The sequence below is a fragment of the Plecotus auritus genome, assembly GCF_963455305.1.
Source record: "Plecotus auritus genome assembly, chromosome: 8".
Classification (NCBI taxonomy): Eukaryota; Metazoa; Chordata; class Mammalia; order Chiroptera; family Vespertilionidae; genus Plecotus; species Plecotus auritus.
The window spans coordinates 74503426-74523111 of record NC_137782.1 but is presented as its reverse complement, the minus strand read 5'-3'; positions in this window follow the sequence as shown (position 1 = coordinate 74523111).

Genomic DNA, 19686 nt, shown 5'->3' with positions numbered 1-19686 from the left:
ATTTAATGACTGCCATGATCTACCCAAAAGAACCTGAATTAGGGCATAATTTAGTTTGGTAAATAATAAAACATGGGTTTTAAAAAATTCACGCCATTTTTATTCTTCATCAGATTGCATCAGCCATTCCTGAGTCTTAGAATATTAATTTAGTCATGTAGAGGGTCCAGACATGATAATTATTAGGAGGATAATTATAATCCAATAAGCAATTGACATTTGTACAAAGCTGTGTAGATCACAAAGCACTTTGTTTACATATACATTATCACACACAAGAAAGAGAACTGAAGTCAATTAATAATGGACATAGTTATTCTTCCCATAGCACACAATGTTCAGGTATTAAAAAGATAGGGGGCAGAAGTACAAGGATGAGCAAGGTCAAGTGTGTTCAGTGCTTCTTCAAGCCTCAACTAGTATCTCATTTGCTAACATGTCATTGGCCAAAGCAAATCACATGGTTGAGTCAAGAGTCAGTGTGAGAGGGATCTACAAAGTTCTATCTGCTGGCTGGGATTTGCCAGGGTAACCTAATAGCCATAAGAAGGTATGGACCCAAGATGGAAACATCCTCAGCCCTAAGTTACTGGGGGAAGAGAGACACCCAAGAGTGCTATCCAAACTGCCTCAGATTGTGAAGTGAACAAGAAGTAACCTCTACTATAGTAAGTCTCAGAGATCTCTTTTAGGTTGCTCCATAGTATATTAAATTTTCTGATATTTGATTATGTGTTTATTTAGATATACGCATTTTTGTTTTTAGTAAATTCACATCTTGTAGAAGAAAACTGTTAAAATTCAGAAAATGTGTGCTTGAGTCTCAGGTCTATAACTTAATAAGCTGTGTGATGTAAGTTATTTAGCTTTTCTAAGAAATTTCTTCTTCTAGGAAGTTGAGGCATAATACACCTACCTTGTGTGGGCACTACAAGGCATGAATAGCATATATAATAATAGCTTGAATAACTCATTACTATTCATTTGAAGCTTGCAAAATCAAATGAGAAATAAACACTGAAGTGTTCTAATTCTAGAAACACATCCCTTATATTTTCCCAATTTAAGCTTACTGGACTTAATCAACCATTTGTATCCATGATTCTGGGTTCTTTGGGGTTTACAGACAGATGAAAAATTCCTGCATTAACTGCTTATCCCTTACAGGCAATGGCCAAGTCTCTTTCATGGAATTTACAGGTTCTTTCAGATGGAGACGACTTTTCTACATTATCCCCAGCCACCTCCATCACCAACATCCTCTGTATCCATGCCATACTGAACCTCCCAGGGGTCACAGGCCTGTGTCGCTGCACAGAGCTTTTCCTGGGAGTGGAATCTTCCCACTTCCTTGCCAGGCCACCTGCATCTCCTCGTGCCAGGGAGGCAAGCTCCTCCTCAACACCAAAGCCTGGCTTTCCACCTTGTGTTTTTGGGAAAGCCTCTGCTGCCTACCCTCCCACCCTCCAGGCAGAGTTAGTCATTCCCTTCCTGAGCTGGAACAAGGCCTTATACATTCTTTCTATAATACTTCATTTATTTTGTTTACGTTTCTGTCTCCCCAACATGATGCTGAGCTCTTGGGAACAAGGCTATGTTATTCATCTCCACCCCTAGCACCTAGCCCAGTACCTGGAACATTCACAAAGACATTTTGGTCCCCAGAGAAATTCCTCTGAGTTTCATATTCAGAGAATCTGTAGATTAGATTTATTGAAAATAACCTCAATTCTTTGTGGGTTTTTGATGAACATTAGAAATTAAAGAATAACTGTAATATAAACAAACTATTTTCCCCAAAATGGCTTACCCTTCCCTCCAGATTGGTGGTAAATCCCAGAATTGAGCCAGGGGTTCCTAAACTCTACAGGCATCTAAACCAGCTGGGAGAACTTGATAAAAATACAGAGCTGACATGCCCACCTCAGACTGAAGGAATTACAGTCTTTGGGGGAGAAGCTCAGGTATCTCTATTTCCAGAAACTTCCCCAAGTGATTCTGATCCATATCAATTTTGAGAACCATTACATGGAGGCCAATCTGACTTATAAATTGCTAGTTCCAATTGCTTCAAATGTTTCCTCTTGTCAAAAGAAGCAGAAACAAAAGTGTCCATTCAGAGGGCTGGGCGCCCTCTCCCCACCTGGCCACAGGTGCCCGAGCTCTCCCTGGAGAGTTGCTGTCGCCTTTCTTATCGCTCCAGGAGCCTTTGATCAGGAGCTTCTTCATTCTGGCTTATTCTTCACTTCAAAGCTGGGAAATCTGATCAGCTCCTGTCTCTTTCCTTCACCCAGAGCCCAGCCGGCCCCACAGGTGGGCTGGTCACTCGGGAAAACTGTGCAGACAGCCTTCAGCATTCTGCTAGGGGCCAGAGGCCAATCTTTTGTGTGACTCTCCTCTCTGATTCTCTCCCTGCACAATTGGTGCCAAAGAGAAACCAGGAGAGGAAATATGACCTTGTTCTGAGCCTGCCGCCGTGGGTGTGGAATAACCACACTTAGGGCGCAGTTTTAGGAACAGTTTTGCAGCGTTCCATCTCCTAATCCCCGAGGCCCGTCTTCATGAGCTAAACAGCAAAGGTTCTTTATAGAAGAGAATCACTTGGAGCTTCCAGAGTAAATCTCTTTCATCTGAGCCGCTAAAATTAGCTCCCAAGTTAAACTTCACATAAACAAACAAACAAACAAACAAACAAACAAAAGCAAAAAACCCATAGCGATTTGGCTTTGTAAATACATGAACAGTGATAGTTCAGTTTTCCTGGTAAATAACTTATTATCAAAAGAGAGGCATGTGCCCTAGCTGGTTTGGCTCAGTGGATAGAGCATTGGCCTGTGGACTCAAGGGTCCTGGGTTCGATTCTGGTCAAGGGCACATGCCGGGGTTGCTGGCTCAATCCCCAGTAGGTGGCATGCAGGAGGCAGCCAATTAATGATTCTCTCTCATCATTGATGTTTCTATCTCTCCTTCTCCCTTCCTCTCTGAAATTATATATATATATATATATATATATATATATATATATATATATATATATACACACACACATATACACACATATATATGTGTGTATATATATATATATGTGTGTGTGTGTGTGTGTGTGTGTGTTTGTGTGTGTGTGTATAGAGAGAGAGAGAGAGAGAGGGAGAGAGAGAGAGGGGGGGAGAGAGAGGCATGTGCTAGTGTAAGACACTATATTAAACCTGAATTATCAATTCACTACCCCTAAATTCCCACCTTCCCATATTAGCCAAGGGATGAACCAAACCTTACTTTTAAATGAATACATATAAACCATAAGGTCATTTTAAAAAAACCAACTTTATTGAGATATAATTCACATATAAAATTTATACATTTAAAGCATATGCCTCAATGTTTTTCAGTATAGTCACAGAGTTATGCAATGATCACTACAATCTAAGTTTAGAACATTCTCAGCACCCAAAGAGAATATGTAACCAGACAATCAATGAGTCCAGACTGCCTGTCACTACTTGAGCCAACTCAGCAGAGACAAGATTGAATCATATATGAGCGTTTATTCCAATAATGCTGGCAGTATGGGAGAGCAGCAGGTCATCCACAAAAATCTGCTCTGACCCCCACCATAAGCTAACTGCTTATATTGGGAGGAAGGATGAAGATTACATGGGAAGTAGGCAAAAGGGTATGACAAATGGGCAGTTTACAGGTAATGTGGGCTGGAGATTTGCAAAGGCCTGCAGGTATGCAAAGGGCTGGGGGTTTTCAAAGGGCTGGTGGCTCTCATTTCTGCAACAAGGTTGTTAATTTTTCCATGATAATAAACGTTTCCTGGATGTGGAGGATGGGCTGCATTTCCAGGTGAGTTCCCAGGTCCCATGTGTACTCCCAGGCAGATTAGAATGTATCTTCTTCAATCAGAACAAAACACAGTTAACAGAGCATGATTAATATTTCTTATAATTATAGCTGGTCCCCTTATTCTATTTCTGCCCTTAACAAAATCTTATAATCCTTTCTCATCTTCCTCCACCAGCATAGCCCTGGGCAACTCTATATAGTTTCTGTCTGTATAGATTTAGATTTGCCTAGTTTGGTCACTTTATATAAGAGGAATCATACAATATATGTTTTTGTGTGTGAATGGCTTATTTTAGGATAATGTTTTGAAGGTCCATCCATGTTGTACCATTTATCAATACTTCATTTCCTTTCATAGTAAATAATAGTTCATTGTATGGATATAATACACTTATTTATCCATTCATTCATCAATCGACATTTTCATTGGTTTCTATTTGTTGGCTATTATGAGTAATGCTACCATGAATATTCATATATAAGTTTTGTGTATACATATGTTTTAATTTCATTTCTAGAAATGGAATTTCTGAGTCATATAGTAACTCTGTAATTAATGTTTTGAGGAACTGGGAAATTGATTCCCAAGGTGGCTGCACCATTTTATATCCACACCAGCAATATATGAGGGTTCCAATTTTTCTATATTAACCCTAATACTTGTTATAGTTTCTATATTAACACTAATACTTGTTATATAATTGCAGCCCTTCTAGTGAGTATACATTGGTGTTTTGTGGCAGTTTTGATTTGTATTTCACTAAAAACTAATGATGTTCAGCATCCTTTCATATTCTTATTGTCCATTTGTATATCTTCTTTGAGAAAATATCTATTTTTCAGTTGGACTACTTGTCTTTTCATTATTTAGTGGTAATAATTCTTTGCATATTTTGTATATAGGTCTTTTATCAAATATATCATTTGCAAATATTTTCTCCAAGATTGCGGATTGTTTTTTTCATTTTCTTGGTGGTGTCCTTTGAAGCACAAAAGTTTTTAATTCCATAAAGTCCAGTTTATCTATTTGTGTGTGAGTGTGTGTTTGTGTGTGCTTTTGGTAAAGAGGCTAGGATGTAGGCTCCTGGAGACAGGATGGGGGTTTTAGCCAAGGACTAGCTGCTATCTCCTGCTGCATTGTGAGTCTCACAGAGTGAAAAAGGAAAGTGCACATCTGAGCAGGTGAACTCACCAGTGAGTTGTGTGTCGAGATGAGTCAGTTCTTGAGATTTTATGGGTTTTGTTTCTTTATGTGTTTTATGTGGATTGTTTCTGAACTTTGGGGTGCCAAATTCTGACTCCACCTTCTAGTTGGGACAGGCCTTGCCCCTAATATGGTCTGTTTGGAAGTGTCATATGTTCACTCCCATAGGCCCCCCCTCTATTTGTGGTGTCAGTTTTCATTATAATGATGGTATAATGAGCTTTGGGGTCCCTCTATGGTCAAGTTTTCTTCCCTCTTGGAATGATTTGGCTTTAGCTGTTACTGTTGACTTCGTGACCGCCGCAGTGGTTTCCTGCCATAAACATTTTCCCTTTGATTTTGCTTGGAGGTGGGGGTTCAGTTGGCTGCATAAAGGGTATATGGTGGTGATGTGGGGGAAGGGGGAAGAGGAGCAGGAGACAAAATCTAAAAGGGAGGCATAGGCAGACACTTAGGGTCTTTTATTTTGAACTAGAATTCAAATTTCAACCAGAAAGCAAAAGTAGATCCACTCAAGGATGTTAAAAGAGGGGGAGGGGATAAAACAATTAGGTTTTTAATTCTATTCACTCAAATGCCTACAGAGAAAATAGAGAGGTGAGGAGATAAGTGGGTGAAGAGGTCAGGAGTGAGAAAGCAGCCCAATGAGGAAACTAATGAAGAAAGCCAGATTAGAGGAGAGGAGGAATTAAATGCATGCACTGGAGGTGAGCAGGGGTGAGGTGAAATTTCTAAGACTTGAGCACTGATTGGGTGAAAGGATGAGTGAAAAAAGGGAGTCTAGGATGATACATAATTATTGAGAAATTAAAAAAATAAATATTTATATCTATAAAGAAAGAGAGAGACAGAGAAAGAGAGGAGAGAGAATAAAGGGGAAAAAGAACAGAAAGAAGGAAGCAGGCATGGTGAGAAAAGGAAAAGAGAGTAAAGAAACAAGAAAATAGGATATGTTTATTGAGGACTGTGTCTGCAGTTTTTAGAGAGCTGATTCTATGGATAATCCAGCACTGATAGAATTAAGGGCTCCAGCGTCACTGTCTAGACTTATATTATTCAACAGAAATATGAGACACATATATGTATATGTAAATTTTAAATAAATTTTAACAATATATTATTAACTCAGTATATTCAAAATACCATTTTATTAAAAAATATGGCCTGAACACCACAGTATTAGCATCTCCTGGAAGCTTGTTAGTGAATTAAGAATCTCAGATCCGCCCTGGCTGGTTTGGCTCAGTGGATGGAGCGTCGGCCTGCGAACTGAGGGGTCCTAGGTTCGATTCCGGTCAAGGGCATGTAACTTGGTTGCGGGCACATCCCCAGTGGGAGGTGTGCAGGAGGCAGCTGATCAATGTTTCTCTCTCATCGATGTTTCTGACTATCTATCCCTCTTCCTTCCTCTCTGTAAAAAAATCAATAAAATATATTTAAAAAAAAGAAAAAAAAGAATCTCAGATCCACCCCCATACTTACTAAATCAAATCTGAATTTTAACAAGACCCCAGAAGACAGTAAAGATCATGTAGAGACTTTGGGGACATTAGGGTATGGTGCAATCACGTGACTAACCCAATTTCTCACAGTGAAGGCACTAGAAGAGCATACATAGAATATAGAAATTTAGAATCTGTTTCTTGTCTGACCTCCCATATAGTAGTTACTTAGAAAAATTATTTTTCCTCTTATCCTCTCACTCATAAATCCCCCATCATACAGGAAAATCCATAATTTTAAGAATATACAGCATTGAGATAGGCATTCTGATGGGAAACATGGAAAAGGGTCACCCAATTGATTACTTCAGAACTCCCATTTAATGAAAACCACAGTTCGTTCTGTGGGACAAGATCAGAGTTTACGATGTGGCCTCTAAGTCACAGAATTTCATTATTCCTATGATAACCCTGGTTTAATTTAACCTGTTCTCTAAATCTTCTGTCTTCTAATTGCTTGTCAGAACAAAGAGACATCTTTTCCACCATAAGAAGAGATAAAACAGCATGGACAATAACGCAAGGTGCTTTATGTTGAGCTAGCTTATGCCTGTGAACCGTGATGAATGACAGGTGCTATTTCATACTGAAAACTGGTTTGAATGCTCCAAGCTATCTGACTGAATACCTATAATTATAGAAATGTAGGTACTTAATTTTATTTTGGGAGGTGGTGGGTTTACCAAACTCGATATGGGCACATTTAAAAATATTTCAATAAATACTTTCAAAATTATTCAAAGTAATTCAGAATTTCGTATTTCATGTTGGCATAATAGGTTCCCAATTTTTCTGTCTGAACAACAAAATATCTTAAAATTTGGAATTCCTAGAGAACCAAGAAGGCTGGAAAATAGTGTTCTTTCCATTAGGCTAGGCCTTTTCCACCTACATTATCCAAGTTATAACTTCTCATTAAATCCAAACATTAAACAATTTTAACACAGCATTTTTATTTCAAATTACCAGAAACATTTAAACTTTAATTAAATTTGGTTCTAAGACTGTTTTCTCACATTTTAGCTATTATAATTAACTCTTATAGATCATCATAGAGTTGATCTAGAATAACTCTTATAGATCATCATAAAAGTGCAGAAATACAATGAGATTGACAGGTGTGATTTAGGTGGAATCAAAACTCAAACATTTCGAAGAACCGAGAGGAGGGAATAATGGCGGCGGAATAGACAGACGTGTTCCGAGCCTTGTCCCGGAGCAGAAAGAAAGAACAGCTGAGGGTCGCACAAGGAGTGTTTGTTGGCTGGTTGGGAGACAGCTGAATTCCAGAAGGAGGTGGGGGACTGCTGAACAGGGTTCCCCTGACCTGGCAGCACCAACTGCAGCTGGGTCCCCTCCCGGAGCTGCGGGCTTGGACGCGGAGTCTGCGCCATCTTGATCTGGAAAGTGGAGCTTATCTGAAGCCTGAGAATCCACAACTGCGGCACCCCAGGAACAGCTGCGAGCCCCAGAACAACGCTCCCCAACTGGCGCAAGCACACGGGTTCAGAGGAGCTCTACACTCCACCACGGAAAGGTCAGATTTCGCCTGGGATAAGGTGAGGTCTCTGGTCCCGGCGGGAGAGAGGAACGCGCGTTTTGCGGGAGCTGGAGGACCAGGGAAGTCTGTGCCTAGAAAAATCCGTGGCTGTAGGGGCTGGCGTGATCTGTGATTGTGGAAAGGGGTCCTCAGAGCTGCTAAGAGAAGGGCACTCTAAAAAGCAACCCATTTTGATCTGAAGTGCAGGGACACCCTAAGAGTTTCAGGCAGTCCAGACTTACGCGCAGCCCGTGCGCTCCCTGGGTGCCTGGGCTTACTCGCAGTCCTGGAGTTCGCACACTTGGGCTTTTTCCTCTTCAAATCCTTGCTTCTGATTACTAAGCCCAATACATAGGATCACCCAGTTGGGGACACCCTGGGAGACTGCAGGGGAAGGTTGTTTTTCTGGAACCTGGGGATCGGAGCGGGGAGTGACCATCAGAGAGCCAGCTCTGAGGCAGCCCACTCCCACAGGCCAGTGGCGAGTGCCACAGGGAAAGAAGGCTCTAACACTGCCTAGAGAGGCCATAGATAGACCCGGAAGTCAATCCAGAAACACTGCCACCCAGGGGCTGAATCACAAATTGACTCTTGTGTAATCAAAAATAAAGGAATACGAGAAATTAAGACACACCGCCTGCTTAAAATCAGGATTGGCTTACAACACCGAAGAGCAGTGGATCGCAGGGAACTGCAATACTGTCTGGACTGAGAAACAGGCGTGCCAAACAGAAAAACAGAGGAAGTGATTGACCTTCACTACTTCACATTTTATTTTTACCTTTTATTTTTTTATTTATTTTTTTATTTTCATTTTTTGCATCTTTTAATCAAGAAACTTTTTTTTCTTTTTTCATCACTTGATTTTACCTTTTTAATGATTACATTTTTATTTTCAATCCGTATTATCACTACTGCTATTTTATCTTTTTTTTTTTTTTTTAAAGTGTCATTTTATTTTCTCTTCATTTTATCTTGGGATTAGGGTTCTACATTCTATATTTTATCTTTCCTTTAGCATCGTTTTACTCTATCTCAACTCTACCTTTAGGCCATCACTCTCTTCCTAACCTCCCCCTTTTCAGTGTCCTGTTTGTCTTACCCTTTTACTGCTTTAGATTTTCCCTATTCTTTCTGTTTACCCCTTGTTAAAATTTCACCCTACTTACATATCTAATCTCCAATCCCCTGCTCCAATTCCACATACACCTCTCCCTTCACTGTCTGAGCTATCCATAAACTTGTCCTTCTCTCTGTCCTTTTGTTGTTGTTTGCTTGAATGTAGATTATATCCAATTTTTATGCTTTTTTTGTGAGATTGTTTTGCTTATTCTTCTTTTGTTTATTTTTTTGTTTGTTTTGTGCTTCAGCTTTCCCTTGCCTCACTCCATATTAGTTGGTGTTGTAGTTTGTACTAATCCCCAGGCACTTGTTGCTGGCATTTGCTGGGATTAGTGATTGTTCTATTGGAGTTTTATCCCCAATATATATAGTCTGTTCCCCTTTCTCTCTTAGTCACTTTCTTGTCTCTCTTACTTTTTTTTTCTCTTTACTTTCCCTTTTCCCAATTTCATTTTCACACTCCTTTTTTCTTTTTTTCTTTCTTTCTTTCTTTTTTCCTCTTCTTCTTTCTCTCCTATCACCTAATTTGCCTTTCTCTGGTGGTCACCTTTATTGGAGGTTATTAATATCGTGAATACATTTCTGTTCAGTGCCTTGTGAGTTGTACCTGGTAGTGCTGTATTTTGTGCCTTTAAATCAACCCAGGAGAGAGAGAACTACATAACCAGACACCCAGAGAAGAGAGACCATGGGGAGACAAAGAAGCAGCCCACATATGAAAGAAAAGCAGGCATCACCAGAAAAGGAAGTAAACGAAATGGAGGCAAGCAACCTTCCAGAAAAAGAATTCAGAGAAATGGTCATAAGGTGGCTGAAAAGAATGGAAGACAAATTCGACAATATGAGCAAGAACCAAGAGGAAATGAAGAAGAACCAAGAAGAAATGAAAAATGACATCGCTGCTGTAAAGAACTCAATAGAAAGCATCAAGAGTAGACTAGAAGAAGCAGAGGACCGCATCAGTGAGCTAGAAGACAAGATGGAAAAAAATACCCAAGAAAAGCAACTTCTAGAAAAAAAAATTAAAAGGCAGGAGGAGAGTCTAAGGGAACTTTGGGACAACACGAAACAAAACAACATCCGCATAATAGGGGTTCCAGAAGGAAAGGAAGCTGAGCAAGGAATAGAAAACCTCTTTGAAGAAATAATGACAGAAAATTTCCCAGATATAGGGAAGAAAAAACCCACACAAATCCAAGAAGCTCACAGAGTCCCAAGCAAAATGAACCCCAAAAGACCGACGCCAAGGCACATTATAATTAAATTGGCAAACACCAACGACAAAGTAAGAATCTTAAAAGCAGCAAGAGAGAGACAGAAAGTTACATACAAAGGAACCCCCATCAGACTAGCAACTGATTTCTCAACAGAAACTCATCAGGCCAGAAGAGAATGGAATGAAATATACAAAGTCATGCAAAGAAAGGGGCTGAATCCAAGAATACTGTACCCAGCAAGGCTGTCAATCAAAATTGAAGGTGAAATCAGGAGCTTCACAGACAAAAAAGGACTAAGGGAATTTATTACCACCAAACCAGCAATGCAAGAAATGCTAAAGGGTCTACTGTAAAAAAAAAAAAAAAGAAAGAAAGAAAGAAAGAAAGAAACAGGAAGCGAAGAAGTAACACAGGGGTAAAGAATAGGAATGGCGACAAATAAGTACCTATCAATAATAACTTTAAATGTAAATGGATTAAATGCCCCAATCAAAAGACATAGGGTAACAGATTGGATAAGAAAACACGACCCATATATCTGCTGTCTACAAGAAACCCACCTCAGAAAAAAAGACGCACACAGACTGAGGGTGAAGGGATGGAAAAAGGTTTTCCAGGCAAATGGAACTGAAAAAAAAGCTGGGGTAGCAATACTTATTTCTGACAAATTAGATCTCAAACTGAAGGACATAACAAGAGATAAGGAAGGCCATTTCATAATACTAAAGGGAGCAATCCAACAAGAAGAAATAACTCTGGTAAACATATATGCACTCAATACAGGAGCACCCAAATACATAAAAAAACTCCTGGAGGATATCAAGGGAGACATTGACAGCAATACAATCATAGTAGGAGACTTTAATACCCCACTATCACCATTGGACAAATCCTCTAAACAAAACATCAGCAAAGAAACATCAATCCTAAATGACTCACTAGACCAGATGGAATTAATTGACATCTTCAGAACATTTCACCCCAAAGCCACAGAATATACATTCTTCTCAAGCGCACATGGGTCATTTTCAAAGATAGACCATATGTTGGGACATAGGCAAAGTCTCTTCAAATTCAAGAAGATAGAAATCATATCAAGCATCTTCTCAGACCACAGTGGCATAAAACTGGAAATCAACTACAATAAAAACAACCCAAAGAAATCAAACACATGGAGACTAAACAGCATGCTATTAAACCATGACTGGGTTACCAGAGAGATCAAAGAAGAAATAAAAAACATCATGACAACAAATGACAATGAAAACACTACAATCCAAAATCTATGGGACACAGCGAAAGCAGTCTTGAGAGGGAAGTTCATAGCTCTACAAGCCTACTGCAAAAAACAAGAAACAGGGTTAATAAATTACCTAACCCAACAACTCAAAGAGTTAGAAAAAGAGCAACAAGAAAAGCCCAGTGTAAGCAGAAGGAAGGAAATAATAAAGATCAGAGCACAGATAAACGACATAGAGACCAAAGAAACAATACAAAAGATCAACAAAACCAAGAGCTGGTTCTTTGAAAGGATAAACAAGATTGATGAACCTCTAGCCAGGCTCACCAAGAAGCAAAGGGAGAGGACCCAAATAAACAAGATCAGAAATGAAAGAGGTGAAATAACAACAGATCCCGCCGAAATACAAAGGATCGTTAAAAAATACTACGAACAACTCTATTCCAACAAACTGGACAACCTGGAGGAAATGGACATATTCCTAGAAAAATATAACCTTCCAAAACTCAATCAGGAAGAATCTAAACAGCTCAACATGCCAGTAACTATGGAAGAAATTGAAGCAGTCATCAAAGAGCTTCCGGCAAACAAAAGCCCGGGGCCAGACGGCTTCACAGGAGAGTTCTACCAAACATTCAAGGAAGAACTAAAACCTATCCTCCTCAGACTATTCCAAAAAATTCAAGAGGAAGGAACACTTCCCAGCTCCTTCTATGAAGCCAGCATCACCCTAATACCAAAACCAGATAAAGACAACACAATGAAGGAGAATTACAGGCCAATATCCCTCATGAATGTAGATGCCAAAATCCTCAATAAAATTCTAGCAAATAGGATCCAGCAGTACATCAGAAAGATCATACACCATGACCAAGTAGGATTTATCCCAGGAATGCAAGGATGGTTCAATATCCGCAAATCAATAAATGTGATACATCACATAAACAAATTGAGAGATAAAAATCACATAGTCATATCAATTGATGCAGAAAAAGCATTTGACAAAATCCAACACCCTTTCTTGATAAAAACTCTCAACAAGGTGGGAATAGAAGGATCATACCTCAACATCATAAAAGCTATATATGATAAACCCACAGCTAACATCATACTCAATGGGCAAAAACTAAAACCATTTCCCCTAAGAACAGGAACAAGACAGGGATGCCCACTCTCACCACTCCTGTTTGACATAGTACTGGAAGTATTAGCCATTGCAATTAGACAAGAAGAAGAAATAAAAGGCATCCAAATTGGAAAAGAAGAAGTAAAGCTGTCCTTATTTGCAGATGACATGATATTGTACATAAAAAACCCGAAAGACTCCATCAAAAAACTAACAGACTTAATAAATGAATTCGGCAATGTAGCAGGATACAAAATTAACACCAAGAAATCTATGGCATTTCTATACACCAACAATGAACTTACAGAAAGAGAGACTAAAAAAGCAATCCCATTTTCCATCGCACCAAAAAAATTAAGATACTTAGGAATAAACCTAACCAAGGAGGTAAAAGACCTATATGCGGAAAACTACAGGACACTGAAAAAAGAGATAGAGGAAGATGTAAACAGATGGAAGAACATACCATGTTCATGGATTGGTAGAATCAACATCATTAAAATGTCCATACTACCCAAAGCAATCTATAGATTCAATGCACTCCCCATTAAAATACCAACGGCCTATTTCACAGACCTAGAAAGAACTCTCCAAAAATTCATCTGGAATAAAAAAAGACCCCGAATAGCCACAGCAATCCTGAGAAAGAAGAATAAAGTAGGAGGGATCTCAATACCAGATTTCAAGCTGTATTACAAAGCCACTGTCATCAAAACAGCCTGGTACTGGCACAAGAACAGACATATAGATCAATGGAACAGAATAGAGAATCCAGATATCGACCCAAACCAATATGCACATTTAATATTTGACAAAGGAGGCATGAGCATACAATGGAGTCAAGACAGTCTCTTTAATAAATGGTGTTGGGAAAATTGGACAGATACATGCAAAAAAATGAAACTAGATCACCAACTTACACCATACACAAAAATAAACTCAAAATGGGTACAGGACTTAAATATAAGATGGGAAACCATAAAAATACTAGAGGAATCCACAGGCAGCAAAATCTCAGACATATGCCAAAAGAACTTTTTCAGTGATACTGCCCCTAGGGCAATGGAAGCCAAAGAGAAAATAAACAAATGGGACTACATCAAAATAAAAAGCTTTTGCACAGCAAAAGAAACCATCAACAAAACAACAAGAAACCCCACTGTATGGGAGAACATATTTGCAAATGGTATCACTGATAAAGGTTTAATTTCCAACATCTACAGGCAGCTTATACAACTTAATAAAAGGAAGATAAATGATCCAATAAAAAAATGGGCAACGGACCTAAATAGAAGCTTTTCGAAAGAAGACAGAAGGAAGGCCAAGAGACACATGAAAACATGCTCAAAGTCACTAATTATCCGAGAGATGCAAATCAAAACAACAATGCGATACCATCTCACACCTGTCAGAATGGCTATCATCAACAAATCAACAAACGACAAGTGTTGGCGAGGATGCGGAGAAAAAGGAACCCTCGTGCACTGCTGGTGGGAATGCAGACTGGTGCAGCCACTGTGGAGAACAGTATGGAGTTTCCTCAAAAAACTGAAAATGGAACTCCCATTTGACCCAGTAATCCCACTCCTAGGAATATATCCTAAGAAACCAGAAACACCAATCAGAAAGGATATATGCACCCCTATGTTCATAGCAGCACAATTTACAATAGCTAAGATTTGGAAACAGCCTAGGTGCCCATCAGCAGATGACTGGATCAGAAAACTATGGTACATCTACACAATGGAATACTATGCTGCCGTAAAAAAGAAGGAATTACTACCATTTGTAGGCACTTGGATGGAATTAGAGAACATTATGCTAAGTGAAATAAGCCAGTCAATGAAAGAAAAATACCACATGATCCCACTCATTTGGGGATAATGAAAAACATTATAAACTGATGAACAAAATGATAGTTACAGAGGCAGTAAAGCATCAAACAGACTGTCAAATTACAGTGGTAAGGTTAGGGAGAGGTGGGGGAAATAAGAGATCAACTGAAGGACTTATATGCATGTATATAAGAGTAACCAACGGATGCAAAACATTGGGGGGTGAGGGCATGTATGGGAGTGGGGTGGGGGTGGGGGGCAATGGTAAGATATGTACACATACAATACCTTAATAAAAATTTGAAAAAAAAAAAAAAAAAAAAAAAGAACCGAAAAAAAAAAAAAAAAAAAAAAAAAAAACTCAAACATTTCTTTTGTTATTATATGTTTATTTCTAGTCTGCAGAGGCAAGATTTTTTAAAGGAAAGAAATGGGGAAAAAATAGATACAGAGGCAAAGAAGCATTGAACAGACTGTCAAACTACAGCGGGAAGGCAGGGGAGGTTGAGGAGGGGGCTGTAAGAGATCAACCGAAGGACTTGTACACATGCATATAAGCATAACCAATGGATACAAGACACTGGGGGGGGGGCAGGTAAAGGCATGTACTGGGGGGTAGGGGAGGCTGGGGGGAGGTCAATGGGGGGGAAAAAGGAGACATGTACTACTATTTGTAATACTTAAAACAATTAATAATAATAATAATTAAAAAATGGGAAATAAAAAGAAACTCTAGGGAATAGTTGAAATGGAATTATGGAATGACTCATTGGAAAGTAAAATTGGGTATTATTCTATGTAATTCTGGCATTATGTTATCTAATTTCAAATTCTGAGGCATGAGACTTCCAGCATCATCTCATGAAGGTTAACTAAGATACATTTCGGCTAAAAATGCTTTGGTGAAGCAGTAAAAATTTCCCATCTCTCATAGTGGGAATTTATAAAAGAATGTAGGAACAAAATCCAAAATCTTAGAAGTACGTAGTCATAACTTTAATCTAGCAAGATATAATAATAGTTCACAGGAACATATAAGAATGAAAAGACATTTTAATATTAGGAATTAATTGGTATAATTTTATATCTTATTAATAATTGGAAAAAATAAGCATTCTCAAAAATTGCTAAAAAGAGATTCAATAAGTTTTAATATCAATTTTTTAATAAAAATGCTACAGTAGGAACTAGAATGTTTCTTCAACTTAATTAAAAATCTAAATCTAAATCATAGATCCAGCTCAATATAGTGTGTCCCAAAAAAATGTATACATATTTTGAATAATTATCAATTCCAATGGGCTAAATCTGTAAAGAAAGAAACACTATAATTAATCATTATTTAAAGTGTGTATACATATTTGGGGGGCACCCTATACATAACACTTAAAATCAGGAACAGCAGCAGAGTGTGCCCACTCTTGCCATTATTATTAAACTAGAGGCCCGGTACACAGATTTATGCACAGGTGGGGTACCTCAGCCTGGCCTGCACCCTCTTGCAATCCAAGGCCCCTCAGGGGATGTCAGATAGCCAGTTTCAGCCTGATCCCCACAGGCCTGATCCACACAGAAGGGAGCCCAATCCCCACAGGTCCAGACAGGAGGGAAACCAATCCTATACATTGAGTGTCTGTCCCCTGGTGGTCAGTGTGCATCATAGTGACCAGTAGACCAGTCATTCAGTTGTTCAGTCACTTAGGCTTTTATGTATATAGATAGTTTTATGACTGTTAGTGTTCTTTGAGTTTAAACTTCTTAAAGTTCAACATAAATTTACTACTGTTTTTATACTCCATTTTACATAGTTGCAAGAAAATGACATGAGTTCTTTTTATTATTTTTAAAAATATATTTTTATTGATTTCAGAGAGAAAGGAAGAGGGAGAGAAAGATAGAAACATCAATGATGAGAGAGCATCATTGATCAGCTGCCTCCTGCTTGCCCCATATTGGGGATTGAGCCTGCAGCCCAGGCATGTGCTGTAATCAACCAAGAATCGAACCGTGACCTCCTGGTTCATATGTCAACACTCAACCACTAAGCCATGCTGGCCCAGCAGGACATGTGTTCTTTAAAATGTTATTTGCAAGTAAATCACACCAAGAAGCTTGTACATCTTTCTCAGAAAGATAAATTTCATATTATGAGTGGAATGTATAATGTTTATGGGCTCTTATGAGAAATTTTGATTCAAGAACTGTGCTATGTTGCATTTAATGTTGTTACTAAGGTGGTGGGAAGAGGGGGGAGAGAGAGAAAGAGAGAGAGAGAGATTGAGAGACTCCAAGAACCCTTGTCCCATTAATTCATTTATTGGGTTGCTGGCCAGATAGTAGGTAGGATGGATCTACATTGCCTGGAATTGAGAAATTTCTAGAGACATAAGATTTTTACTGCTAAAATTTGGACAGCCCAGAACAAAACAAAACAGTTGATCAATCCAGTGGGACTGCAATCCATGAAGCAAGAGCTTCCAGATCGATTGCTGTGGTCACCAGTTCACCAGGATTCATCTAATTTGCCAGGAATCATATTGTTTGCCTTTCCTAAGTCATCACTAATTACTTTCAGAATTCAGATCCCTAGTTTTCTATGTTTTCCCAAACTGGGCTACTCAAACTTTTAGTCTCTATCAGAATCATCTGGAATATTTGCTAAAACAAAAACTCTAATGATCCACCCCCAGAGATTCTGACTCAGCACATCTTGGTTGGGCCCAAGATTCTGCATCTTAAACAAGCCCTGGTTATGCATATGCCGGTGATTCAAGGAGCTATAATTTTTGGAGTATTTATTGATGATCAACAAACCAATAAATTAATAGGAAAAATGACAGGGTCATTTATCAATGTAGCTCTATTTCAGTCACTGTGACTTGCACACTCTGACTTATTCCTGGTGAAGATGTTGCTGGTAGAAGTGGTGTTCTGGCAGTGTTGCAAGGAAAGTATTCCAGGAGACCTATGTATGAGAGATTGTGGTATGGTAAGATTTATTTGTGGCACCAGATGCAAAATTAAAGGAGTGCTCTAAGTTCCCAATGTCTCATCTCTGTCCGTCTTGCCATAGAAAAGTTCCAGTCTTGTCTTGATCAAGCCCAGAAATAGGGCCAATGTCTAGAGAAAGAGAGAGAGAGAGAGAGAGGGGGGGGGGGGGGAGAGAGAGAGAGAGAGAGAAAGAGAGAGAACTTTTTAAGCTGGTTACATTATCTCAGGATTCAGATGGACCAGCCACTTCTTTAAATTAATGAATCAACTTCCCAAGCTTTTGTGGGCTTCTGACGGGTCCACCCCATAACAAATCTCTTTCCTACACCATCTGGGGTTATGTCTCTTAACCAATCTGATTATTTTCCCAGGCTAGACTGACAGGCCTCTATGGTCCCATCTTGGCTCCTACTGTGCATACGTTTGTTTACCTCCACCCATAGTCTGGGTGAGTGGAATAGGAAGATTGAAAATCCAGTCCTTCTTCCCTATATGGGGGAGGAAGGGGTGTAAATCCCCTTGGTGGGGCAATGCTGCTATCCCCTGAAGTATGTGAAGCTGTAGCTTCCTGGTTAAGCAGGCTTATGCTCCCTAGTTGATTATGCTTAATAATGTCTAATTCCCTTTGCTTCCTTCCTTTATTAATATCTAGCTACCTACACCAACAAAATTGTTCATCACACTTGGAAATGGTTAACTTCTGCCCAGACCTTAATATACATTAGAATTATCATATCCATTAGAGCATCTAAAAATCTCGGTTTCTTAGTTCTGAAAGATAAACAATTCTATCAATAAAAAAATTTTGCCTTTACATGTTGAAAACAATTAGTGTGAATATTTCATTGATGAAAAACATTATTCAATCTGTTTCATCCTAGTCCTAACCCCATAGCATTGTCTTTCCTGATGAATGTAAGAAACACACTTTTCTTTCTCATTGAAGTGAAAAGGGATTGAAACTCATGACTCAGAGATAATTCATTTTGCTATTTAACAAAATTCCAATTATGCTGAGCATAATTGCTCACTGGGAGCAGCTGTGTCACAATTTTTACAGGTATTGCAGAGTATTATTTGTACTTGTTCGTACTATTGGGCTAACTTTAACAGTGCAACTGATTCTCAGCTATCTTCTGTAAAACATGGTGCATGCATTGGGATAGCTGGTACCTGTAAGGTAAGATTGTCACTTTTTGCCAGGTGCCTTAGAGTCTACTACCAAGAGCCTGCTACCTCATTCTCTTGAATAGCAAATGGTTATATGTGGAAGAGAAATATTGTCCTAGAAGTGAATCAAAAAATGCCTTTACATGATAAAAACAATTTCTATTCTGTTCCCTCAGGTGATAGTGTGAATGCAAGTATTTAATGATAATTACCATCTTAATTTGGCTTTTACATTTAACTTTGAGGAAGTCTTCTTTACCCTTAGCAGTTAACAATTCTCCTTTTCCTATGATTCCATGCTCATGTCCTCCAACCAGGTAACACCCACCTGAAATGCCATTGACTGCAGTTAGTCAGCCCCACCCACCTCAGCAGCAGACAATCTTTCCTTCCTCTCAACTTCCATAGCACTTTCCACGTTCTGCCTTATCATAATAAAATAAACAAAACCAAGTAAATAACAATGAAAATTCAACCATTATAAAATGCTTTATGAATACCAACCAATATGTCTTTGTATTTTATATAGTACCTTGGATACAATACAGACATGTGACTCTATTTTGAATGAAAGCATTAATGAAACCCCTAAGAATCAATGAACAAATATCAGGATATAAATAGCAACAAAAATCAATGGTTTGCATATACACAAGCCAGAACTAGAACATAATGACATAAAAGACCTCATTTATAATAACAACTAAAAAGTTAAAATACCAGTACTATCCATTGGAAAGGCCCAGAAGATAAGATAAATAGCAATGTGCACACCTAGAGCCAAGGTGAGAGTTTCTAAATATCATCCACTACTGAAAGAAACTGGGACTTCTTGGAGAAATGGTGGGAAAGACACAAAATAAATGTAGGTCATGTTGTTGTGTCAGAAA